At 45.8% G+C, this 26,283-nt stretch overlaps 1 long non-coding RNA gene across 1 annotated transcript in view; it reads left to right on the plus strand.

Annotated features, from left to right (window-relative positions):
• The first annotated feature begins 863 nt into the window (after window positions 1–863).
• Window positions 864–26,283, plus strand: part of LOC142014587 (uncharacterized) — an 83,204-nt gene continuing 57,784 nt past the window's right edge. The window contains exon 1 of the long non-coding RNA XR_012645985.1: window positions 864–933. This is a non-coding gene — a long non-coding RNA (uncharacterized LOC142014587). The remainder of the gene's footprint in view (window positions 934–26,283) is intronic.

Raw genomic sequence — 26,283 nt, forward strand, 5'->3', positions numbered from 1 at the left:
GACAAGAGCTGATTGTGCAGCTTGCATCCTGTGCCATGGGAGTTCAGCTCTGGGGTTCTGACTCAGTCCTAATATTTGTCAAAGCTTCTGTGCTGTAAAAGACAAATTACATTAGACAATAAGTATTCAAAATACCATATACGCTAATTTGTGTTTACAATGTTTTTTGTCTGTCTGTACAATATGGTATGTCCTGATTCAGATCTTGACATTGTGGTTTGTAGATGGCATGTCTAGCGTGGGAATAAAATAGCAAATAACACTTCCCAAGTCAAATTTTCCAATCTCTAACCATAAACTCAGCCTGAAAGGACAGAGAAATTCTAGCAGTCTGGCACCAGGATCTGCTCTGTAACAGTGTTGCTCAGTCCTACAGTCTAGTGTCTTCCTAAATCTCCAATCAGAGTAAAGTTGTGGTGATGAGAATACAAAAATGCTCCTCTGCCCTGGCCTTCAGTATTCTATACATCTAATGAATGTATTTAACTTCCACTTTTTTTCCCTTTTGAATACCCATAGTTTATTATGCAGAGATGGTAAAACTGCCTTATTGAGTGACTGATTACACAAGGCTCAGCTGAGGTTGAAATACACTGTCCCTAGTGGATTTGAGGTTTTACCCATTGGAAAGAATTTTGCATGCAAAGTCACATTTTTACATAAAATTATAAATTCTTCTGCATGAAAGAAACATGTTTTATAAACACTGAAAGAACTTTCAATCCCCTTAGACATACAGCAGGCTTTAAATAGCTCATGTAACTTAGCAGCAAGTTAGGCTGTCTGCATTTCCTGATGGGGAGCTTGACCTAGCCAGAATCAACGGAGTATAGACGGTCAGCCATAATGTGGTATCCTGACCCTATCTCTCCAGCTGGTAGAAGAAGAGGAGGATGGCATAAAACCTATATGACACAGAAGTGTCACCGTAGCGTGAGTGATCTTCTGGGGTTGATTAAACTGGTTTGAAGGGTACTTTGTGCTAGGAGCAGCTTTGGCAGAACTAGGGCTAGAGGCAATTGTCTGTTATGTGAATCGATATTCTGGCATCTTGACATCTTTCCAGAGCTGCTTTTGCTTTTTTTTTTCTTTCTGGTGGGATGCACCAGAACAGAGTTCCAGCTCTACCATTTTGGAAGCTGGCTGGGCAGCTTCAAGACACAAGTGTCTCTTTAAAGAGCCATTTGTGGCTCCTGCTGCTGCCGCTCACACCTCTGGCTCTCTGCCTGCTGTGCTGGAAGAGTAGAACTCAATTTAATTGGTTTAATGGCCAGCAGGAGGGATCTGGCTGTTAAACTAATTAAATCCTGCTCTTTCAGCCTGGGAGGCCACTGGGAGGTGCCCTGAACATGCTGTGCATGCAGGGAGCCATGCAGACACAGTGAAGAGGAGATGGCAGCTCGTGAAGGAGCAGTGGAAGGGGTGGCAGCATGCAGATCTCCTGGTAAATAAGTGAATCCTGGGGTTTTTTTGGGGGGAGGCAGTTTAGGGCTGAAAGGGGGTTAGGCTTGGGGGCAGGGGCGGTGGTTTGGGGCTGTGGGGAGTTCCAGCACCTTTTTTCCTGGGGGGCAGGGGGGGAGAAACACTGCATCTTTCAGCCTGAAGACAGTACTACTTCCAGACATTCACCCAGAGCTTCTATTGACATGCACTAGAGACCAGGGCTCATACACTGCTTACCTAAATCTGTCCTCGGGCCAAGGTTCCATTGTCCCCTCACTTAGCTTCTATGAGAGCTCCATCTACTTTCCAGAAGGAGAATAAAACCATATACTTTTCTGAGCCCAAGAAAGAAGACTCGGAAAGACAATTCAGTGCACAATTATAATAATTAGCTCTTCTAGAAGTAATAAGCCAGCCTCACTCCAAAGACTTAACCCAAAAGCACCATGAGTCAACTTAATAGAGGTTTTAAAAAAAAGAAACAAAAGAATACAGAACATAGAACACAGGAAAACAGCACAACATCAGGCTTTTATAAAGAATTCACTCTAGCTCTGAGGATGATTCTGCCAGGATTCAGCTGGGAAAAAAAAATTGTAAAATATGTGCTCATTTAACCCACTGAAAGGAAAGTAATTTTGAAATTGCTGACTCACCCTTAGTGTGCTGCAAACACTGCATACTCTGTAAGGCAATTTAAAGAAAAGACCTTATAAATCAAGAGGGATAAACTGAGGAACATTCAAAATCATCATGTATCCTTCACCTTTATCATAAGCTAACTTTTCTCTCAGTATATTTACAGTTACAGTTACCAACAACATCTGTATACCCAGTTAAGATTCCAAGAATTTGAAACTACACCAATACTTGCTTGTAAATAAGGATTTGCGATACATTACAAGTGTCTGTAGTTGTCCATTGTCACACACAATTCTCAGTAGACAATGCCCAAAATTTATTGTGCAGGATTGCACGTACATCTTAACAAGGAATCTTTCTCAAATTACAGACAAAGTCCCCACCTTTCATAAGATACAAATGAAAATAACTGTAACCTCACATACATAGTTCTCACAGCTTGAAATCCCTGCTTCTCTGACTGAAATCCTGTTAGCCCTGGAGTTGCCGGTTCCCTGACTTAACTGGAAGAAGGTATTGCCTGTGGATCTCAGTGCTGTTGACTTAATTTCCTGTGGAAGACAAATCCTTCATCACTACCGCATGATTTGGGATCTTGTGTTCCTTCTGCGTTTTACATTTTCTGGTTTTGAGGTACAATCCATTTGGTCATCATTTCTCAGTAAACATTGCCCATAAATTGAGGAAAAATAGATTGGATCCATGAACTATCAGATGGATAGAAAGCTGGCTTGATGATCAGGCCCAATGGGTAGCAGTTAATGGCTCGTTATCTGGATGGCAGTTGATTTCAAGCAGAGTGGCCCAAGGCTCAATTCTGGGGCCGGTGGTGTTCAGTGTCTTTATTAATGACCTGCATGAGGGACTGGATTGCACCCTCAGCAAGTTTGCAGACAACACTAAGCTAGAGGGAGAGAGTATCCAGAATGACTTGGATGAATTGGAAGACTGGGCCAAAAGAAATCTCATGCAGTTCAACAAGGAGAAGTGCACTTGGGACAGAAGAATCCCAAGCATTGTTATGGGTTGGGGACTGACTGGCTAAGCAGCAGTACAGTACAGTAATTTTGTTCACTGAAATGGAGAATATTAAAATAATCTCAAACTAACTAGTACACTCAAATACTTTTCCATTCTATTTTTTTAAAACTGTTAATTTCTTAATCTTTAGGACACTTAGCACAGATTTTTTAATGCATTACCTTGCCTTTGTCTAGGTTATCAAGTAACAGTGAAATAACTTTCTCATGATATTTTGTGTTACGTTTTATTTAAGTTTGGACACAAAATAGACAGGTCAATTTCACCTCTGATCTGTTTAATTTCATATATTTCATGAATTCAGAATGCTGTTTTGGCTTGGGTTTTAGCCATCTTAAAGAAACTGTTTCTACTACTTTGGGACATTTAAGTGAAAGATTTTTCTCTTTTGTTACGCTTCTGTAGAATCTTCTTACTACAACTAGAGCTTTAATATTATGTCTCACCAGTGTGCTTTTTTTTTGGTGCCAGTGCTTGCCGGTACTGTGTACTGGCACCTTGGCGGCCCCAGCAGCAGAATTATCTGGAAGTGGTGGAGAGACCAGCTAAGTAGCAGCTCCTCTTCCTCCCTCCTCCCCCGACTGCTCACTCCTCCAGAGAAAGCACTGTGTCTCACAAATGTTCATGTTTTTGTTTGTTTTTCAACTTAAAGGGAGTGGTTGGAAGTGGGGTTTCTCTAAATAGCTATGGAAACTAGAGAATATTTGCCAATAATTATAATATTTTTAAGTAGGTCGAATTTGGGGAACAATCTATTAAGCACTTTTGTGAAGTATCCAGCAATTATACTAGTTATGCTAGAGAACAAAGTTAATAAATGCTGCACACTGTTTATTGGACACTAGCACTGAAAGATTTCCAGATTTGTCACTTTATCATTTCCAAAAACCAGGGTTTGAGGAATAGATGCTGGTCTGGCTCCTCAAGTTAAGCAATTGAATTTCCCAGAATTTCTGTTCTTCGTAGTCATGATGATTTCATGTTGTTAGATTTTTTTACAGTGAATAGAGTACTGGCTAAATATTTGTACCTTTTTAATGTCTTGTCTGTTTTTATTTGACTTGTGCTCTAATCTATACTAATTTTGTTTTGTTTCAAATGTCTTACTTACATGTATTCAGTCACTGACTGGGCCCAATTCCTGTTTTTCTGAGTTGGTAAATTAATCTAGTTCTCATCTGGACCAAGCAAAGCTGGTAAAATCCCCTCTAACCACATGTAAAGGCACTTGCTTCTGGGTTTTGTGGTTTTGGGTTGGGTGGTTTGTTTTGGTTTTTTTCATTGTTCATTAAACCATCCATTTGTCCCTCAGAGATGCAATGGACTGTCCTTAGTGTTCTATAAATGTCTGAACTCTGTATTCTCTTATGTAACAGAGCCTTGTGAAGGCTTGCCCAGCATTGTTTGCGCCCAACTAAACTATCAGCGTGTCATTCCATTTCTTGTTTTCAGCTTGTCCCAGAATAATTTCTTTGAACATTAAAGCATGAAGATAGCTCCTCATTTTCGTAAGGTTCTAACCCCATGCTTTTCCTATTCCCACCCACCGGCCATCCTTCCAGTATGCAGTGCTCCATTAACTTTGTAGCTCTCTAGAGGATTTATAATGGAGGCATTTCCTTTCTCTTTGAATGATTGTGCATACAAATGCGTCTCTTGGCATACACATACCATGTATGAGAGACTGGATTATTTTGGCTGGCCCTGTCTGTTGGGGCTGCATCTTGGCCCTGGATAACTGCCCCATCCCACCCTGCTGAGGGCATATAGGGTGGAGTGGGACCCAATCCATCCTCAGTTCCTTCTTACAGTCTGAGCTAGCAAGATGGAACCCCTAGAGTGACTGCTGGCTCTGCATGCTGTCTGATTTACTTGTACACAGTGTGGTTTTGAATACCGGCACGTGAGCAGCCCCAGTGGAGAATAAGGGGTTGTGGAACCAGCTGAGTACTGGCTCCTCCTCTTCACAAAAAAGCACTGCTTGTATGTAGTCTATTTGCTTTGACCATATGTCGATTGATTTGTTTTACACCTGTTGGCTAAGACCTGTCCCACATGTGATGCTTGGATACCTATTAGCAAGTAGTCCTGTTTGCTGGCTTTTTCTGGGAGAAAGATATGTGGGAGTGATGTTCCAGCTATCATTCTTAACCCAAGTGTAACCTGGAGAGTGAGTGGGGCTAGCCAGAAGCTTTGTCTTTAGAAAAGCCTCTGCAGACTCAGCTGGAAGTGATACCAATGCTTCAGAAATCTGGCAGTTGCTGTCTTTGCCCTGGTGAGCAGTGATTTCACTCGGTGGGTATGTTACAGGATCTCAGATGCCCAAATCATCAGCCGCTACGTTGGCATCAATGTCATCTGGGCAAAAGGAAGCACTTCTCCAAGGAGCCCAGGCACAAAGTTGTCATCTTTGGCACTTGGCAAAAGAAAGGACATAGAATCCTAGGGCTGGAAGGCACCTCAGGAGGTCATGGAGGCCAGTCCCCTGCCTAAAGCAGGATCAACCCCAACTAATTCATCCCAGCCAGGACTTTGTCTAGCTGGGACTTAAAATACAGAGGTCAGAGTTCAGCAGCTATGACCCATCTTTGCTCCTAACTCTCAATACCACAAACCTGAGATGGCTCCTTCTAGTGTCTCTGAACTGACTTCCGACCCTGTAAGACACTTGCCACAAAATGTTCGTGGTTGAAGCCCCTCTTGCCTCCCCAGGACCCAGAGATGGGAGCAGGACCATGGCTCAGAGTGGGAAGAACTGGGGTAAGGAGCGTCAAGGCTGAGACTGAGGACAGGTTTGGGTTGGGAGTGGAGGCCTCAGGGAGGCTGAGCTTAGCTGCGGCCAGGACTGGAGCTGCTGCTGGGAGTGGAGCAGGGCTGGGTGGCATTCCCCTCCCCGCCCTGTGGGTGCTGGCCCAGACCCTGCCCAGACCACCTGTGAGGGCACGTCCTGCATTTTGGGATCTTCTGCTCTAAGTGGGCTTTTCTTCTCTGGGGGTCCCTATTGCTTCATTAGCTTTGTCATCTCCCTGGCAGCTCATATTTATTGCCCATTCCAACTATGGGGGAACTTTTTTTGTCAAACATTTCTTTCTTGTTTTTGTTTAAAGAAATTGCCCGGACCAGTCTATCCAGTTGCAGCTGTGGAGGCTGAGGCCGCTTAAACAATGCCCACCATTAAAACTGGACTTGTCTTTTTTTTTTGTTTAAGCAACGGCAGCCTCCGGAGCTGCAAGTGGAGTCAGCAGGAGGGGCAGGAAGCCCTGGAAGAGGAAGCCAGTAGGGCAGGGAGCCACCCATGCACTGCACAGGGGGGAACTCTAAGGCTGCCGGAGAGCTGGGGGAGGGGCGGCTGAGCCTGCCCCACCAGAGCTGCACCGAGAAGGAGGCAGCAGAGGGGAGGCAGTGGCTGTGGAGGAGCAAGGGCAGCATGTGGAGCTCCTCGTCTCAGGCAGCTAAATCATTTTGGGGCTGAGAGGAGTTAAGCCTGGGAATGGGGGGACAGGTTTGGGGGATGGGATAGGATGGCGGATTTGAGGACTGAGGCGGGTAAAGCCTGTGCATAGGGGTAACAACTTTCTAACTGGTACGAATCATTGTGTGTGTGCTGTTACAAAACGTAGGATTTGACGTTACTTATCAAGGACTGGCTCTTATTCCCATGCATTGCGGCTCCTCAAGTATTGATTTTTGTAACTGAATTTGAAAAACTGGCTCTTCTTGCTATTGTGGTTGCAGACTCCTGCATTAGAACATGTGTTCTCCCTCTTGGAGCTCTGAATTTAAAAGGAACCTTATCCATTTTGACTTTAAGAATTTGGAAAAAGTGGGGTAGGCATAATGGTGGGGAGCCAGGTACGCCTGCACTCTGATCCTTACATGCCACCACTCCCTGTAGGATCCTGAATAAATAGGAGGCCAACATTTTAAAACATGTGCCTGCTAGTTCATGGTTATGTAATATGAAATAACCTAACTTTTAGAGATAAGGAACCCCACAACTTCAGTTTGAAGTCACTGGTATTTGCAGATGCTCAGCCCCTCCACAAATTAGTACTCTGATCCCTGAAGTTGCATATCCAAAAGCTTTGAGATGCTCATGATTTGAAGGTGAGAGTTCTCTGTGTCTCTGTACACATCTGCAAAGAGGGAATAATGGTATTTTAGCCTACATCGAGGTTGAGTTGTGAGGGTAGTCCAGTTAACGTCTGTACAAGAGTTCTTCAAAGCATCTCGTTAACCTCTGTTGGTACTAATGGGGCCTGTCTGTAATAATTCTGAGAAAAACTTGTCCTGGCATGAGCCCAATTAACCATTTTCATTAGTTCTAAGGCTACTTTTTAACCAATCTATAGTTTTGTGGTGGTTTGTTTTTTGTTTTTGTTAGTTTTCTGCCACTGTTAGTATTCAATATTCATAGAATCATGGAATCTTAGAATTCCAGGGCTGGAAGGGACCCCAGGAGGTCTTCTAGTCCAGCCCTCTGCCTAAAGCAGGACCAACCCCAACTAAAAAATTCCAGCTATGACTCTGTCAAGCCAGGACTTAAAAACCTCCAGGGATGGAGATTTCACCATCTCTCTTGGTAATGCCTTCCAGTACTTCTCCACCCTCCTGGTGAAATAATGTTTCCTAATATCCAACCTATACCTCTCCCCCTGTAACTTCAGACCATTGCTCCTTGTTCTGCCATCTGTCACCACTGAGAACAGTTTCATTCCATCCTCTTTAGAGCCTGCTTTCAGGAAGTTGAAGGCTGCTATTAAATTATCCCTCAGTCTCCTCTTCTACAAACTACATAAGCCCAAATTTCTCAGACTCTCTTCACAGGTCTTGTGCTCCAGCCCCCTAATCACTTTTGTTGCCCTCCACTGAAGCCGCTCCAGTGCGTCCACATCCTTTCTATACTGGGGGGCCCAGAACTGGACACAATACTCTCGATGTGACCTCACCAGTGCTGAGTAGAGGGGAATAATAGCCTCTCTGATTTCTGTTGAAAATGCTTCTCCTAATGCACCCCAATACGCTCATCACTCATTACATGAGCACAGTTGATTCCCAGCATTCTGCTCGTAGGTGAAAACTCATAAGAGGGACACTAAATTCCTATTAAAATACATGTAAAAGTCTCAGAGAGAGAGAGAGAGAGCTGTGTTAGGCTATATACTATCAAAACAAAAAAGCAGTCCAGTAGCACTTTAAAGACTAACAAAATAATTTACTAGGTGGTGAGCTTTCTATCCCACAAAAGCTCACGACCTAATAAATTATTTTGTTAGTCTTTAAAGTGCAACTGGACTGCTTTTTTGTTTTGATGTAGAAGTCTCTGAGTGGTTCCTAAGGGCTCTTACCTTGGAGGAGTGGCAGCAGGTGGCACTGCTTTTGAAAGTTGAGTGAAACCTTAGGTTTGGGAGAATTAAAGGCTGGGGGCACTTTGCGGCCATGAGCAGAAGCATGGATTAAATTCTGGTGTGGGGTTCAGGCTTCAGGGCCATGGGGGGATACAGGCAGCAGGTGGGGATCTGGCTGCACGGTTGGCAAGGGGGTCTGGCTGCCGCAGTTTGGGGCCCTGGTGCAGGCAGCGGAGGGTTCAGGTTGAGGGTCTGGCAGGGGGATCTGGCTGCGGGGCCAGTTAGGCTGCCGCAGTACAGGGCCATGGGTCCAGCAGGGGTGTCTGGCTGCGGGGCCACAGGGCTGGTTAGGCTGCCATGGTATGGGGCTGGCAGGGGGGTCTGGCTACAGGGCTGGTTAGGCTGCTGCGGTGCAGGGCCGGCAGGGGGGACTGGCGTTAGGGCCAGCGGGGGGTCTGGCTGCAGTGGGTTGGGGCTGCAGGGCTGGCGGGGAGTGGGGGCCAGACTACCGGAGGTTGGAGCTGCAGGGAAGGGGGTTACACATATGAGTGGGGAGAGTTCACTCATTAAATGAACCAGGGGAGGTATATGTGTCCCTCATTTAAGTGCGTACTCATCAAAGTACTCGTTTAACAAAGGATGAGTGTTTGCCATTAGCCTTCCTGGCTACAAGGGCACAATACTGACTCATATCCAGCCTCTCATTCACTGTAATCCCCAGGTCCTTCTCTGCTGCACTGCTTCTCAGCCAGTCAGTCCCCAGCCTGTAACAGTGCTTGGGATTCTTCTGTCCCAAGTGCAGGACTCTCTGCACCTTTCCTTGTTTGAACCTCATCAAATTTCTTTTGGCCCAATCCTCCAATTTGTCTAGGTCACTCTGGACCCTATCCCTACCCTCCAATGTATTTACCTGACCCCCTACCTTAGTGTCATCTGCAAAGTTGCCGAGGTTGCAATCTATCCCCTCATACAGGGCATTAATAAAGATCTTGAACAGTACTGGCTCTAGAACTGATCCTTAGGGTACTCAGCTTGAAACCAGCTGCCAACCAGACACTGAGCCATTGACCACTATCCATTGGGCTCATCCATCAAGCCAGTTTTATATCCATCTTACAGTCCATGTATCTAATCCATACTTCCTTAACTTATGGGCAATAATGTTTTGGGATACTGTATTAAAAGCTTTGCTAAAGTCAAGGTATATCACATCCATTGACTTCCACATGTCCACAGAGCCAGTTACCTCAGCATTGAAGCTAATCAGATTGGTCAGGCATGATTTGCCCTTGGTGAATCCATGTTGACTATTCTTGATCACTTCCCCTCTTCCAAGTGCTCTAAAATGGATTCCTTAAGGATCCCCTCCATGATTTTTCCGGGGCCTGAGGTAAAGCTGATGGGTCTATAGTTCCCTGGAGTATCCTTCTTTTTTTTTTTTTTTTGTAAAGATGGGCACTAAATTTGCCTTTTTTCAATAATCCAGGACCTCTGCTGATATTCACAAGTTTTCAAAGATAATAGCCAAAGTCTCTGCAATGACATCTGCCAATTCCCTCAGAACCTTTGGTGACATTAAATCGGGACCCATGGATTTTTGTGCATCTAGCTTTTCTAAATAGCTCTTAACCTGTTCTTTCTCCACCGAGGGCTGCCCACCTCCTTCCCAAACTGCATTACCTACTGCCATAGTTGGGAAGCTGACTTTGTCCATGAAGAATGAGGCAAAAAAAGCATTGAGTATTTCAGGCCTTCCCACATCATCTGTCACCAGGTTACCTCCTCATCCAATAACGGCCCCCCCACACACACACACCCTGATAACCCTCTTATTGTTAACATGCCTGTATAAACCCTTCTTGTTTCCCTTCAGATTCCTTGCTAGCTACAGTTCCAGTTGTGCTTTTGCTTTTCTGATTACCCCCCGGGATTCTCCAGCCATATATTTATACTCCTCCTTTGTCATCTGTCCAAGTTTCCACTTCTCTTACATACCCTTTTTGAATTTAAGCTCACCAAGGATTTCTTGCGTAAGCCAAACTGGTGGCCTACCCTATTTGCTTTTCTTACTGTGCAGTGGGATGGTTTATTCCTGTGCCTTCAGGAGAGCTGGCAGTATTTTAAAGAGGTCTTATTGAACTCCTTACCCCTTCATATTAGCTTCCCAGGGGATCCTGTCCATCAGCTCTCTCAGGGAGTCGAAGTCTGCTCTTCTGAAATCAAGGGTCTATATTTGGATGCGCTCTGGATGTGTGATGGGGAGACTGTTTCACCCCCTCCCACTCCCTATGGTTCTGACAATATAGCATTAATTACTGTTGCCCTGCTCCACTGGCAAGCAGAATCCCGTATTCTGCTCCATAATGAAACCTGACTTTGGTTGTTAACAAGTGTAAAAATAGTCCCTAAATAGCATGTCTGAAGTATTTGTATTAAACAACTGCAAACACTGAAGATTTCTGGACTCTTTGCCTAGTGGCTTTCAGGAACTTGCAACCTGAAGCAAATAGATTTCTGTGTTACAGGTACCAGTAAGGAAGGTCACTTAGTGTATTTTTTGTGAGGGGTGCTTATTTGGACTTCTGTCCCTTAGAGAAGAGCCCATAGATGATCAAACATAAATATCCTGATATATCAACATGGAGCAAATGTGGTTTTGCTTTTCCATTGTTTTGATGGTGTTTTTGAAGAGCTTGCTTTTGGAATTGTTTAGCCTGCAAGGAATGACCCTGTTTCAGCAAGTTCTTCCCTGGTCAACCGAATGCTTAAGCATTGTTTTGAAGTCAAATATTTTTGCTTATCTCCCATTGAAATCAATGGAAAGTTATGCATGTGCTTCACATTAAGCACATGCTTTGTGCTGTTCTGAATAGAGATGTTTCCTGAATTGGTATCAATAATATCACTGTAGATGTTTTTTTTAAATCCAAGTATGAGCAACTAACCCTCATATAAGTGAAATCAGAGATCATTTTTGTCAGCAGTTTTATGCCTCTCTTACTTCACTCTCTTCAGTCACCTAGAGAATACCTTGGAGAAGGATTTGTAACCAACCTGTATTTAAAATAATGCTGAGAGGATAAACATTAAAGGGAGACATCTGCTTGCAAAATCTTCTTTTTCAATGGGAATAACAATGGCATTTTTATCTGTTTTCTGTTTAAGCTTCTTACCATGAATGTTCAAAATATACCCGAGCTGCAAAATTTGGATTCAGATTTAGACCCAAATAATTTCGACGTTCACAAGTGTTCAGATGTACGGCTTCAATTTTGGTCCATTGTCAAAAGAAGGCAGCTGCAAAGTTCGGCACCAGATCCAAACTTTTGAAAAGGTCAGCCCCATCTCCTAGGAGCTATAATAAATACTGTGATGCAACATTGTTTCCTGGTAGATGTCTTTTTTTGGACTTGACTATTCATGACTATGTAAGAGAAGCAAATGTGTTTGCTTTTTTCCCATTATTCTATTTGTTGTGTGTACAATTAGAAATCCCATCTGTCTTCTGAAAGAAGACATTCTGTTGACTTTTTTTAAAAAGCCTGGAAAACCACTCCTGGTTCCTATCTGTTGTTTACTATCTTTTGTACTCTAAGAGTTCTAGCAGCTTTCCCACAAAAGATCAGGGTAACAGTCCCCTGGACATAGTGATTTCAAAGTACAATTTTGCTCTGTACATTTACTAGGAAGGTGATCATTAAGGACCAGATCTACTCTAGGCATTAAAATTTATTGTAAATATGAAATTCTAGCTATAGCAATTGCATAGCTAGAATCAACTTCCTCAGAAGATATTGAGGAGTACAGAGGTCAACAGCCAACCCCAGATAGTTTAATTTCATGCTTCCCCACTAGGTGTATGAAAATTGAACCCTAGAAGGTCAATCCTACCTGGGTTGGTCTTCCAGGTAGTGAAGGCATACCTAGAGGTATTGGTTGTCTAGATTGACCCAAGCTTCAAACTCTAGGGGTGATATTTTTTCTATTTATTTCCTGGGCTGAACTACAAACATTTTTGGATGGGTTATTGGTCAGTCTCTGCTCAGCCAGCAGCTGTAATGGACAGTTCAAAGTGTTACTAAACCAAAATAAAATGTTAGTTTGCTCATTTATTCTTGTGTTACCAGACTCTTCCATTTAATTTGACTTGGAAAATATGCTCCATCCCAGTTCTCCAGTTAATTTTTTATACAAAGGATAAAATGGTAGTCATTGGGATTTATGAACTGATGCTGAAGTCTTAGGGTCACAAGACAATAACTCGGGAGCTGGGGCAGGAGGGAATGTTATCAAAATATCCAATGAGCTGATAGACTTGAAGTTTTGCAGGATCTTCCTCTTCAAGGTTTTGCTGATGATAGAATTGATTCCATTTACACACCTGCTGGAGGAGTACTTTATTGGAATTTGGATCAGTCACTGAGGCTAATATAAAGCACTGGGGAACAGAATAATGAAAAGAAAAGCAAAACCACAAGCATGTGTCTGTAATGGTTTATGCACCTTTTCATCGCCATTGAAAGAAAATGGTTTGATTTGCTGCAAATTTTCTCTTGTTTATTTTAACATTTTCTTTCATCAGTAGCGGCTGTCTCTCTAGCTCTAATGTGGTAATGTGCTTATGGAAATAAACCACTTGGAAACAATTCTAGCGAAAAGAGAAGATAGCTAATGAAAAAGAATACATGAGACATTATTGAGTTGCACTATGTATCCCTACTGCTCTTTAGCTGCGAAAGACAATTACACCACATTTCAGCACCCTTTTTTTTGTTCTAGACCTCACATTGATGAATTTGCAGTTCTGTGTGTGTCCTGACAGGAGAGCTGACAGAAAGACAAAGGGCGATATCCCTTTTTTTTTTTTTTAAACTTACTGTATCTCCTGGTTTTCATGGTTCACTTGTCTGTAAAGATGATCCAGCACTGCACTGTGTGGCCCCAAGTCCGGTCAAGGGGAGAGAAGACTGGAGTGGGAGAGGTTTCAGAGGAGAAGCTTGGTCCTGCCTCTGCTTTTGTGAATTTGGACCCTATGGGTGAACTAGGGAAGGAAAAACAAGTTTCTATGATAGAACTTAAAACAACTTTTTGGTGTAGTTCTGAATTATTTAGCACAAGTTTTGGTTGGAAACTGAAAAACCTGAAATGTAATTGCCTTCTGTCTCATGCATCAGGTCTTGCAGGATTCCCAGCCAAGTTTCGTGCATTCATAACTCACGTGAACTTCACCTAAACATGTAAATTGTTGGGTACTTCTGTAGACCCTCTCGCTCTTCTTACAAGGGTCTTGGCAGTTGACATATAATGCAGGTGTAGAGGAGGCTTTGCCTGCCCTAGACTATTGAGGCAAAGGATGTCTTTTTCCTGTTGTAAGAGAGTCTATCAGCATATGCTTGCGTGTCAGTTTTGCCTTCACACTTTCAAATGTCACCAGCCTCCACTTGTTCTTGGAGCATACAGACATAGGAAGCGATCAGAGGCATCCATTGAATAAATTGCAGTCAGGTTTACCTCCAATGTTAAGGACAGAATGAATCTTTCACGGACAATTTAATCTGCTGAAAGTCTCTGTAATTTATTTAAGTAATACTGCATCTGATTCTTTTGTTCACTGTCTAAAAAGCTGCACCCTGCTTTCTTCCTCCCTTCCACCCCCGCACCCTGCTCCTTCCCCCAAGGGAGAGCACTGCTGTACTCACAGCAATCTTAGGAACTGGAAGTGGCCAGTTTAGGACAACTCAAGTGGAATTCAAGCCATCACTGGAATTTTAATCTAAGACTGTTGGCGAAAATAACAGCTTTTTGCTTGTCCTCTTGGGTCTGATGCTTGACAGGAAATGAGTTTGAAGGGTTCAGAGGCAGGTCACAGAACTCACATCACTGCCAGCTGCTCTGTGGACCCTTAGTACTGTGTTTTCAGAAACTTGATACATTCACTCATCACTAAAGGCCTTTCTCCTCTCAGAGAAGTCATTCTTAAAGCCAGGTTCCCTCAGACATACCACTAGCATTTTACATCTTTTCCTCTGTGCATTTTTATCAACTGACTCTTTTAATGACTCAAGACTCTTATCATGTAAAAAATGCTGTTTTGTAATTCAAGGCAGAGGGAACAATCAAAGTTATGTCTTATTTTTAAGCATTTATTGTGCTTGTCCCTGCAGCACCCACATGTGGCACCAAAAGAAAATCTGGACATTCCTAAAGCCTGAAATCTTAAATTATGCAAGGTGTATTTTAACAGGAACTGCACATCAGATCTGGCTGATTAAAAATTAATTTTGGTAGATGGACTGACCACTTCCATGCAGAACATGACATGTATTCCCAGAGCAATTTAAAAATAAAGCTTCTACTCTTCTCTGGAATTCTGTGAGCAAGTGAGTAGGACTGATTGTCTGACTGTCTCCAATCTGCGTTGCGTTTCTGATTTGGAAATTGCGTGCTGCCTAAATCCAAAAGCATTGGATGGATCAACTGTTACGTAAGAGAGCCTAGAAAGGAAACAGCAATGGTGGTCATGCATAAAAAACACAACCTATGGCTAAAGTTCCATTAGTCACCCACTCTCAACTATGCTCTTGAGAAGATGCAAACTGAGTGGCTTTCAAACATCCTCGTGGAGTAGAATGCCTTGAGAGAGTGAGCAACTCAGACGTTCTATTCTCAGGGCTCAAGGTGTTCCCTTCCTTGAAGTCACTGAAATCCCCACTGCAATGTAAGGGCATTTATAAAGAGTGTGTGAAAATAAACTTGCTTTGATGCAATGTGTCAGGCTGTTTGGCTATCTTAGGGCATTTTGTATCTGTCTTCTGTGAATGTTGGATTGCATCTTTTAGTAGCACAGCATTTCCACTCATTGTCTGCTCCCCCAAGTGCCCTGAACTACTGTTCTAAACTCTGTAGGTCACTTCACGGATTGGTTCAGATCTCTGATGTGTTTGTACTTCGTTGCTACAGAAATCATCTGCTAACTTGCTCATGTTTGAATTTACATCAGAAGAACACCTGACAGGGAAGCAGACGCCCAGTCACAAAAGGAATGAGGTTGGTTAGGAGTAGCCCAGAACGTGGCTACTATTCTCTGTGGTAAAAAGAGCTCTGGGTTTTTCTGGGGAAGAGTTTGCAAAGGAGTAGGACTGCAGGCCTGAATCCAACAGGAAATGACCTCTCTGTATGCCTTTTCCTTGTTGAATGGAACAAACTGAGACCTAAAAGATTTGGTCCAGGAAATGTAAGGTTTAAGTGTGCAGCACACAGCCCAGGAATGCCACTAGATCCAGACTAGTCTAGTCTAGCAAAATTTCTCATGGTTAAGGTAGACAGGTGAGACTTCCTTGGGAAGAAAACTGGGGTATGTTCAGAGAATTAATCTGTCTGGGGAAATAAGCTACAGGCCAAGGCTGCAAATTAACTCCTCTGATCCCTTGTGACAGCAACTAGAAAAGCATCTATTTCAAGTTCTCATGTATGTCCCACTCCTGGCATGTACATGCTCACGGCCAGAATCTCTGTTGTGGCACAAGCACTGTCCCAAGTGTCCAGTAACCAGACTGGCCCCATCCACTCTTAGCTCCTTCTTACCACATGTATCTGGGAGGTGGAACACTGGCAATGTCTACATTTGCACACAGCAAATATCATATCTATTTATGCCTTTACTGAGCGACAGGATTAATATAGTTAGACGAGGTTTCCTTTCTGCCCATTGACAGGTAAAAATTCTGTTGGGTTTTTCTGTGGGATTTTTTCCCCATGTGCTGGAACTAGATCATGATGGAAACCTAAGTCTCCTGAATTCAAGAACTGCCTCTCCTCTGAAGTGTATACACTGTTCAGCACTGGGCACAGTAGACACCTTTGTCAAAGGAAGGGGCACATCCCCAACATAAGTCCTCAGAAAAGACACAAGCCTTACAAGAAGACTGCCTTATGTTGTTTCTTTTGTGGCCTGTGACAGATTCAGGCAGGAAAGATGTTGCTGGGCTGGAGATTCCAGAAGTGTCTAGATATGTGCTAGCTCCAATCTCTCTCCTATGGCTAAGGGTCAACAGTCTGACCCTTGTAGTACAGGGTAAGACTCCTCTAAGCTTGTGTGGAGTGAACTAGAAAGGGCAGCACTCTGGTAAACACAGGGACACCTCCACCTTTGTTGGCTGGTGCAAGAAAGGACTAAAATTACCTCATAAATCTTGAGTCCCTTTAAAGGCACAACCTACAGAGTACTGCTGCAGCCTTCGGGACAAGATACCAGACTTTCAGCACTGTCTCAGACAGTGGCACTGCAAGACCCAGTACTGAGTCTGTGGTGCCATGATTAATCTTCCCAGCATGGTTCACTTGACACTGGCAACTCTGGACAATTTACCCCTGCAATGTATCTCTTGGTGCCACAATAATATATGGCACCAGGAGACCTTTTTATTACAATAGAGCTAAAGTCGGTTACTATCCACGGTGCTGAAAACATCAGTCGTGGCACCAGCTACATCTGCTTCAACAGTAATGGGGTCATCTACATCATTCGCAATGGATCACACAACTGTGAATCTTGGGGCAATGTGTTCTTCATCTTCCTCTGACTCTAAATCCAGAGAGGGATCCCATGTCTACCCCTTCAGATCCTGTTCTGATGAGCCTTCTGAATCAGATGAGAATCAAGAGCCTCCCATAGACCTCATGCTAGCATTTCTAGGGACAGTTGCACTTCATAGTATTCCCTGCCTTGGCCTCCAGGTCCCTAGGCATGCAATATGCCTCCATGTCACTACTGGAAACTGCAACAGTATTTCATCATGTATGAGGCCCTTTGTACCCTCTCCAATGTTAGTACCTCCTACCTCTTGGAGTATGACAGTTGATCAGGCAACTTCCCATCAGCCTGTTAATCTTCAGATGAAGAAAGTCCTCCCTCAGAGAAATGCTCTGTCTGGGCTGCCCTCTCCCCATCAGTGCCTGATGAGCCACTATCCTATCCCTGCCATCCTAGATGGTTGACTACAGATGCTTTCAAGACTTGCCCTGTTGCATAATGGGGTATATCAAATCGCAACGGAGGTCGTGCAAGAGAGCTCATTCAAACTCTTTCCACATATTCCACATACCTGTGCCTGATCGCATAGTGCTATAACCATCACTGCAGCCTTGCTGGAGCCAGCTAAGAATGTCCAGCAAAGCCCACCATCGATATCATGAGGTACCAGCTGGTGAGGTACCAGCCTCTGAGTTTGAATATTCATTACCCTTACCCCTCACTGAAATGACACCCAAGGATAAGGAGCCAAAATGACTTGATTTATTTTCAGACAGATCTGTTCCTTAGCCAATTACCAATCCTTAATTACAAACTATCAACTACTGTCAGCAGGCTACAGTTATTTAAACTGACAAAACATTTTAGTTAGACTTCTGGCATTTTATCAACCAAAGCAGATTTCATATCTGTCTCTTCAAGCTGTTAGATTCTTCTGACCATGCAGTGCAGTCCATAGCAACCTCCATCACCATAAGGAAAGTGTCTTGGCTTCCTTTGTAAGGCATCCTAAGGGAGGGCCTGATGTCCAGTGAAGACTTCCCCCTTAAAAGGCTCTGAAGTCTAGCACAGAGATGACACTTCTTAATCAACTTTTAAGCTATTGTATATTTTGCTAGAAGTACACACCTCGGCTCCCAAAAGGAAACGGGGAAAATGCAATATACAACATGGTGACATTTAAAGTAACTGTGGTTCTGTGGCAAATTGTCAGTGTATATCCACATTTGGCCGCCTTCACTACTAGTGATTACTTGAATATTAGATCTCTTCACTAGAGAACTGAAGGACAATCTGGAACAGAGGCTACATCTATACTACAAGATAAATTTTGCTTTTTAATAAATCCAATTACTTAAACTCGATATTCTGAATTCAAATTAAGTGTCTGTCAAGAAATCCTGTCAGAGAAGCCCCTGGCAGGGTTTTGAGATGCCCCCCCAGCCTCTGGTGTATTGCAAGGTCTCCTTGGTGACAAGTCATGCTTGATACATCAACAAAGCACAAAGTTTTACCTCAGAAATTTCTTCAGAAAGTGATTTTAACTTAAATAAATCAATACATAGCCATCCATTTAATCTGAGAGGGTAACTTTCGGTGGGAAAAGACTTCTGGAAAAATCCGAAGTCTCCAGACCTGTCAGGGGTAGTTCTCTGTCAGGTCCTCACCCAGCCCCCAGACTCATGAATAATGCATGAGCTGGGTGTATAAAAGAAGGCTGCTCACCACAGACGGGGCCCTTCGGGAAGGCCTTGTCTTATGACTTGGACCAGTCCCTTTTGGTAGCCCCTCGGGGTGAAGCAGCTGAAAAATCACTTCGCACCATCCTCAGGGAAAGCGTGCCACCGGACAGACAAGTGGCACTGAGGGGACCTGGATCGCCGCACCAAGCGTCACGTGCAGCTCGCAGCTATAACATCATGGCGAAGCCCCACAGTGACGGCACTATACCACATCACCTGACACCGCTCCCCAGCAGGGGCCGACTGGGCCAGGGCCGGCCCTCGCTCCAAAGAGACTTCTTTACTGGACTGGACAACTCATCAACTGAGCAGCTGTGAGCTGAGGCTAGAAAAGAAAGGCCGCTCCAGCTGCTGTATCCTTCCAATATTGACTCTCTCTTTCTCTTTACTCCTATTCACAGTTATTGATATTGTTGTTAATTATTGTTAATTATTACTGTTATTGTTAAGTATTAGGTATGCTTTTGCGGGCAAGGCATGGGAATGGCAATTGGATTCATCTTTTATGTAAGTAAATCTAATTAACTGGATTAACTGTAACCAAAAGGGTTTTTTGGTGAACACTTAAACTTCCACTTTGTTTTTTGTAACAATTAATTACTCTTAGCCTCCATTTTCTCTGGGCCATACAGGGAACTGCAGTGACCTAACACCAGGGGACGCCCTCTAAGGAACTTTATTAGCTACTGCTGACACCTGTGTTTCTTTTAATCTGACCACCATACTAAATTGCCCTTGGGTCTTTTTAATTCTCTGTGTTTCATCTTTAAAGTGAGTTGTTTTTATTAAAAGAAGGAAACCCATGAGGGGGTCGTTACACCACAGACCTAGAGCCATTGTTAGAGCCTAGGTCTGATAGAGCTTGGCATTTTTGGTTGGCTCTCGCAGCACCCTCATCTTACAGTTGCTTGCTACATTCAGCGTCTCGGAAGCGGCTGCGACAGTGTCTAAAAAGCTTCTTGAAATTCGACTCACCTTTTTTCTATGTCAAGTCACCATGTCCCCGTTGCCCAGTGCAAATTTGACAGCATGAGCAGTGCATTGTGGCTACCTAGTCTACAGTGCCTTAGCCCTGGTTGCTTGTGAGTGTTTCATGTTTGAATCCCAGAAGTCCAAGCACTGTCCCATAATTCAGAGCACCAGTAACCCTGTGAAAATGAACTGGAGATTGCTTCATTTCCTGTTGTGACATTTCAGTGCAAGCCTGGATCCCCAAATGCTTCAACTCATAGCACACACCACTTCAGCAACCACACTGGCTGTCGATGACGATGGTTTGAAAGAGCAAATCTCCCAACTGCAGTCCAAGAACTCTCAAATGCTGGCTGACCTTGATGCATTGGTGACAGTAGAGCAGCGGTTTTGGACTCATGAAACCAGCACACTCTGGTGGACCCACATCATTTTGGCATCCTGGGATGACCAGCAGTGGGTGCAGAACTTTCACATGTGCAAATCCACTTCTATGAACTTTGTGATGTGCTGGCGCCCGCTCTGAAGCACAACAACACAAGAATGAGGCCGGCTCTAACAGTTCAGAAGCTAGTGGCAATTGCACTGCGGAAGTTTGCAGCACCCAACAGTTACCAGTGAGTGGCAAATCAGTTTGGGGTGGGCAGATCTACAGTGGGTTCCATAATGATGGAGGTGGCCCAGGCAATCCATCAGCATCTCCTCAGGAAGACTGTGACCCTGGGAGATGTACAGGCAATAGTGGATGGCTTTGCTGCCTAGGGGTTTTCTAACTGCAGTGGAGCAATAAATGGCATGCACATCCCCATCATGGCCTCAGACCACCTGGCCTCTGAGTATATAAACCGAAAGGGGTACTTCTTGATGGTATTGCAGGGATTGGGAGATCACAAAGGTCGTTTCACCGACATTAATGTTAGTGGGTCAGGGAGGGTTCACGATGCATGCATATTCCAAAATTCTGGACTGTACAGAAAGCTCCTGGATGGAACTTTTTTCCCTGATTGGAAAATCACGAATGGCAATGTGGAGATGCCTGTTGTTTTATATTGGGTAACCCTGCTTACCCTCTGCTCCCTTCCCCGCTCATCGTAGCCCTGGACCCCAGCAGGGAAAACGTCAATCACAGACTCAGCAGGTGCAGAATGGTGGTGGATGGAATGCACTTTTGGCCATTTAAAAGCGAGGTTCTGATGCTTAATGACCCATTTGGAACTTTCTGAAACCAACATCCCCACTGTGATTACAGCATGCACTGCTTTGCACAACATATGTGAATCCAGGCAGGAGACTTTCCCATTCATCTGGAATTCCGAAACAGAGCCCCTAGGGAGGGCTTACTTGCAGTTACCTACACAGCCATCCACCAGTAGCCATGCTGAGGCAGCAGCAATAAGGGATGCTTTAGAAAATAGCTGCATGAATGGTCTGTAACGCACATGCTACCAATATTTCTCTGATATAATGCCAATAAATCATACTGTGGCCTAATGAATGAATGCTTTTTACTTGGTGGGAGGGGGTTAAGTTGCAGTAAGTAGAATGCATGTGGCGGGCAGCTGTGCCTTCAGCCTTTCCTCAAACATCTGGTTCCCTCAGCCCTGCATCTGCTGCAGACTAGGGAGTATCAGTAGGCAGCTGTGTCTTCAGTCCTCCTCCCGACCACCTGCTTCCCTCACCTGTGCATCTGCTGTGGACCAGGGAGTATCAGTGGGCAGCTGTATCTTCAGCCCTCCCTGCAACCACCTGGTTTGGTTTGTGTCCCCTCCCCCACCACTCCTGCATGCCATGAAATCATACCAAGCTCAAAGGAATGATTTTAAATTGGGGCATAGGGGAGGAGAAGTTTAAGTGGCCAAGAAAAGAAGCCTTCTCAAGGGTGCTTGAATAGCCTTTTGCAGTGGCCCTTGAGGCTGGAGCAGCAGGCTATGCTTGCCCCCCTCCTCCATATTTGGGACCATGATGATGGGGGTGGGTGACCGCTCCTCAGGGGACTCTGGGCAGCAGGAATTGGTTCCTGCAGTGCTGTGTTGGGAGTGCCTCTGCAGCTGCACCAGGGAGCGCAGGACCTCCGTTTGCTCTGTAACTGCCATTATGAACTTTGCTGCAGCCTCACTCTGCTTTGTCGCTTGCTGCTGCTGGAAGTCAAGTGGTCTCTGGTTAAACTCATCTTGACTATGACACCCCTCAGCTGTACTATGATGCCACTGAACAGTGTCCTTTTTCAGCTTGGTGTGCTTTGCCTCAGTCTTTGTCCATGTGCTATAGGATAAGATTCTGTTTGGACCTCTTCCTTCTTCTGTTCTCTGACAAGCTGTGCATTTGGCTCTGGAAAATGAAGATCAGAATTAAGACACAATTCACATAATTTGATTTGAAATGGAATAAATGGGTCTCTGTCTCTGCTATAAGGGAAAGTTAACTTTTTGTAGGCCACTGAAGGCTTATTAAGGGTAGGATAGTAAGTGTGCATTTCATTTGCCATCACTTATTCAGCACATTTCTTTGTGGACATGGTAAACTATAAACACTTGTCCACATTTTGGGGGAAGGGGAGGGCTGTAAAGCAGGGGCAGCTGCCAAGTGTCCCGGGGCATCCTGTGGCAGGGGAAAAAAAATTTGGCCATTCTTGGAGCAGTCCTCCCCAATGATCAAGCCATGTGGAGGGTGGGAAAGGGTTCCATTACAGCTGCATAGATGACTGCATGAGGGGGGTTGATGGACAATGAAAGAAATGTAAATAAAAATAAATAATCCAGAGAAAGACTGGATGTAAAGGGATATGGGAGGGGAGACATCCAGCAGTGCATGGTAGCCGCACTGCACTGGGAAGTCCTGAAAAATCAAAATAAATGTCGAGGGAACTGGGCATGGGAGGAAAATGCCCAGCAGTGCATGGCAGCTGCAGGGCACTGGGGATTCCTGAATAATGAAAAGAAATGTGGGGGGGAAAGAGACATGGGGTGGTGACAAGCCCCGCTAAGCATGTAAACCGTGTTGGGGGGGGTGGGTATTGGAGTACCCACTGGCTGCTGCAGACAAATGTAAAGGGGTAGGAAGAATGTTTAAAAAAAAAAAGAGATGCAAATTCCCATGCTTCTGCATGTTGCCCTTCCACGCTAGCCTTGATTCAAAATTTTAAATTAAAAGTTGATGCTATACCTGTCCCATAATATGATATTTTGTAATCGGTATAACAGCTCAATAAATTGAGATATTAACTGTGAAGACTGACGTTTTAATATCAAGCTAACGCCTTGAAATTGGACTTTTAATCTTGTAGTGTAGACACAGCTTGAGACCATGAGCGTGAGCAATGGGATAACTGCACTAAGTTGAGGCTTCAAGAGGGCCTGAAAGATGGAGTCATGAGATTTCTTGCTGAAGCATGACTTATCCAGCTGAGAGGCAGGAGACTGACTTAATGAAGAGATCGTTCCTTCACTCCATGAACATTATTAACCTTTCTAAGGACAGGTTGCAATTTGATGTGTGGTCTGACCTTTATGATGTTATGAGTGGCCTGATTTACAAAGGATGAAGAAGATAATTTAACAATTCTAGAAATATTGCAAAAATGGCATAATCACCAATATAAGGGAAAATGAAAAGCAGGGTGAGGCAGGTCAGGGAAGAGGCAGGATGCTCTGGCCCCAAAAGGAATGAAAACAATTTGGGATAAGTTTCTTCTCTTCAAAATAACAAAGCAACAAAACAAAAATGTAAGTTATTTTAATTGACTGTTTCTGGCTTCCCAGGGGATGTTGTAGTCTATTAATTGTCTGTGCTTTGGTTGTCTGGGGGAATGTTATATTCCTCAGCATTTGGGCAAGGAAGTGGGAAAGTTGTGTGCATATTTGTACGTATACTCAGAAGTCAGACAGCAATGTGAACAAAGCTTGACTGAGGAAGTACTGAAATGCAACTAGTGGATGGAAGGTGTGCAGCTTAATGGCAGAAATGCTAATCTGTTTCACACTTGTAGATCTGCAGTAACACCAGTTAACTCTACTGTGGTTTTGTATTTAGTGTAATGAGCTACGTCTACACTGCGATGCTACATCAAAATAGCTTATTTCAATGTAGCAAAATCGAAATAAGCTATTTCGATGAATAGCGTCTACACATCCTCCAGGGCTGGTGCCGTCGACGTTCAATGTGAACGTTGGGCAGCACTACATCGAAGTAGGCGCTGCAGGGGAGCGTCTACACACCAAAGCAGCCCAAATCAAAATAAGGGTGCCGGGAACAGCTGCAGACAGGGTCACAGGGTGGACTAGCACTTCCGGGGCAACAGCAAGCCGCTCCCTTGAAGGGCCCCTCCCACACACACTCAGCCTGCACAGCAAATGATATCTGCCCCTGGAGGAGCAGTGGTTGCCCTGCTCAGTGCCATGCAGGAGGCAGCTGACCATCTTTTATTTCAGGAAGATGAGCTGTCCTTGGGGGATGAGGAAGCAGCCCCAGACCTTGCTGCCCTCCCAGCTGCCCACCCCCCGGCTGGCTGTGGAGATACCCCACAAGCACGGACTGGTGGGAGTGGCTGGTGCTTGGCGACTGGGACAATGACCTCTGGCTCCGGACATTCCTGGAGCTCTACCAGTGGCTCACCCCTGCCTTACGGCACCAGGACACCCCCATGTGATGTGCACTCACCGTAGAGAAACGGGTCAGCATCGCTGTCTGGAAGCTGGCCACTCCAGACAGCTACCAATCCGTAGGGCAGCAGTTCAGCGTGGGTAAGACCACCGTCGGGGCTGTCCTCATGGAGGTAAGAGGACCCACAAGGAGCAGGGGGAGCCCAGGGGGGGGATCCCGGGGGGGAGGGCCAGACACCCTACACACCCCTCACTGGTGCTCTCTCATGTCCTTCCCCTGCAAGTCATCCGCACAATCAATGCCCTGCTCCTCCACAGGCTCATGCCGCTTGGGGACCCGGATGCTGCCATCGTGGGGTTTGCCAGCCTGGGCTTCCCAAATTGCTTTGGGGCTCTGGATGGGGTCCGTGCCCCGGAGCACAGCGGAGGATGCTTCCTCAATAGGAAGGGATACCATTCCATGGTCCTCCAGGCCTTGGTGGACAGCCGGGGCCACCTCTTGGACATTTATGTTGGCTGGCCTGGCAGCACCCATGACACCCGGGTGTTCAGAAATTCGGGCCTGTGCCGCTGGCTGGAGGTGGGGACCTACATCCCCCCAGCGGGAGATCCCTGTGGGGGACACCACCCTGCCCATCTGCATCGTCGCAGACACGGCGTACCCCCTCCGGCCCTGGCTCATGCACCCCTACACGGGCCATGTCACAGCCAGCCAGGAGCAGTTCAACACACGCTTGAACAATGCGCGCCAGGTGGTCGAGCGGACTTTTGGCCGCCTCAAAGGGCACTGGAGGTGTCTCCTCACCCGCCTGGATGCAGGCCTCACCAACATCTCCCAGGTTGTGGGCATGTGCAGCGCACTCCACAACCTGGTGGAGGGCAAGGGAGAGGCCTTCTTCCAGGGCTGGGCTGTGGAGGCTGGCAGGGCCGACATCCAGCCACCCGCTGCTCCCAAGTTGCCAGGTCGACCCCGAGGGGATCCGGGTCCGGGAGGCCCTGCGGGCCCATTTTGACCAGGCTGCAGGTTGAACGCTGGCAGGTCCAGCTGCGGGTGAGCCACCCACTGCACCCCCCCCCCACCATTCCTTCACAACACTCCCTGCCCCCACGCCCACACCACAGAGAACCCAAGAGCACACACACACACACACACCCACACACTTCTGTACAATAAAAAAATGGAATTTTTTTAAACAAAACCCTGCAACCCTTTGTATTATTAACATGAAAACAGAAGAATAAGGGGGGAACTATGTACATGGGGGGGCAGGTACAAAGCGGGTAGAACAAAAACTATTTACACAAACATGGGGGGAATGAGTACAAAGGAGGGGGCTTTGGGGGGCAACGTCCTCAGCCACGCACCCCTATTGTCCTGCGCCTGGTGTTGGGGGGTGCAACCCACGTCTCAGCCGGAGGCCCGGTCAAGGCTGCGTGGGGGCCGGGAGAACCGGTAGATATGGCCGGGCAGTGTCCGGAGGCCCATGGTCCCCCTCGGTGGCAGGCCCCAGGACGGCCGATGGTGGAGGGACGGCAGGCGGAGCGGCGGGGGGGGGGGTCAAGTGCTGCACAATGTCCTGGAAGGTGCGCATGAAGGCCCCCCAAGCCTCCTGGCGCCAGGCCAGCGCTCACTCCCACAGGTGGAGCCGCCGCTCCTCCATCTGCAGGCACCACTCAGACACCTCCAGCTGACGCTGGAGGGTGGCAAGCAGCTGGGGGTCCGTGGATGCCCACAGATGGCTCCGCCGCTGTCGGGCTCGTCCTGGGGCTGGTCCATGCTCCACTGAGGGGATGGCCTGGTGGGATGGCCCCGGTGGGCTCTCCGGGACGACAGACGTCGTGCTGGTGCTCTCCGGGCCCTCCGATGGTGCAGCTGCGGAACAGAGTGGGGAAGAAGAGTGGAGACAGCCGTTAGTCTGGGCCCTGACCCGTGGCCCTTGTCCCCCCACCCCTCTGCTGCTGGT

The sequence above is a fragment of the Carettochelys insculpta genome, chromosome 6, assembly GCF_033958435.1.
Source record: "Carettochelys insculpta isolate YL-2023 chromosome 6, ASM3395843v1, whole genome shotgun sequence".
NCBI lineage: Eukaryota > Metazoa > Chordata > Testudines > Carettochelyidae > Carettochelys > Carettochelys insculpta.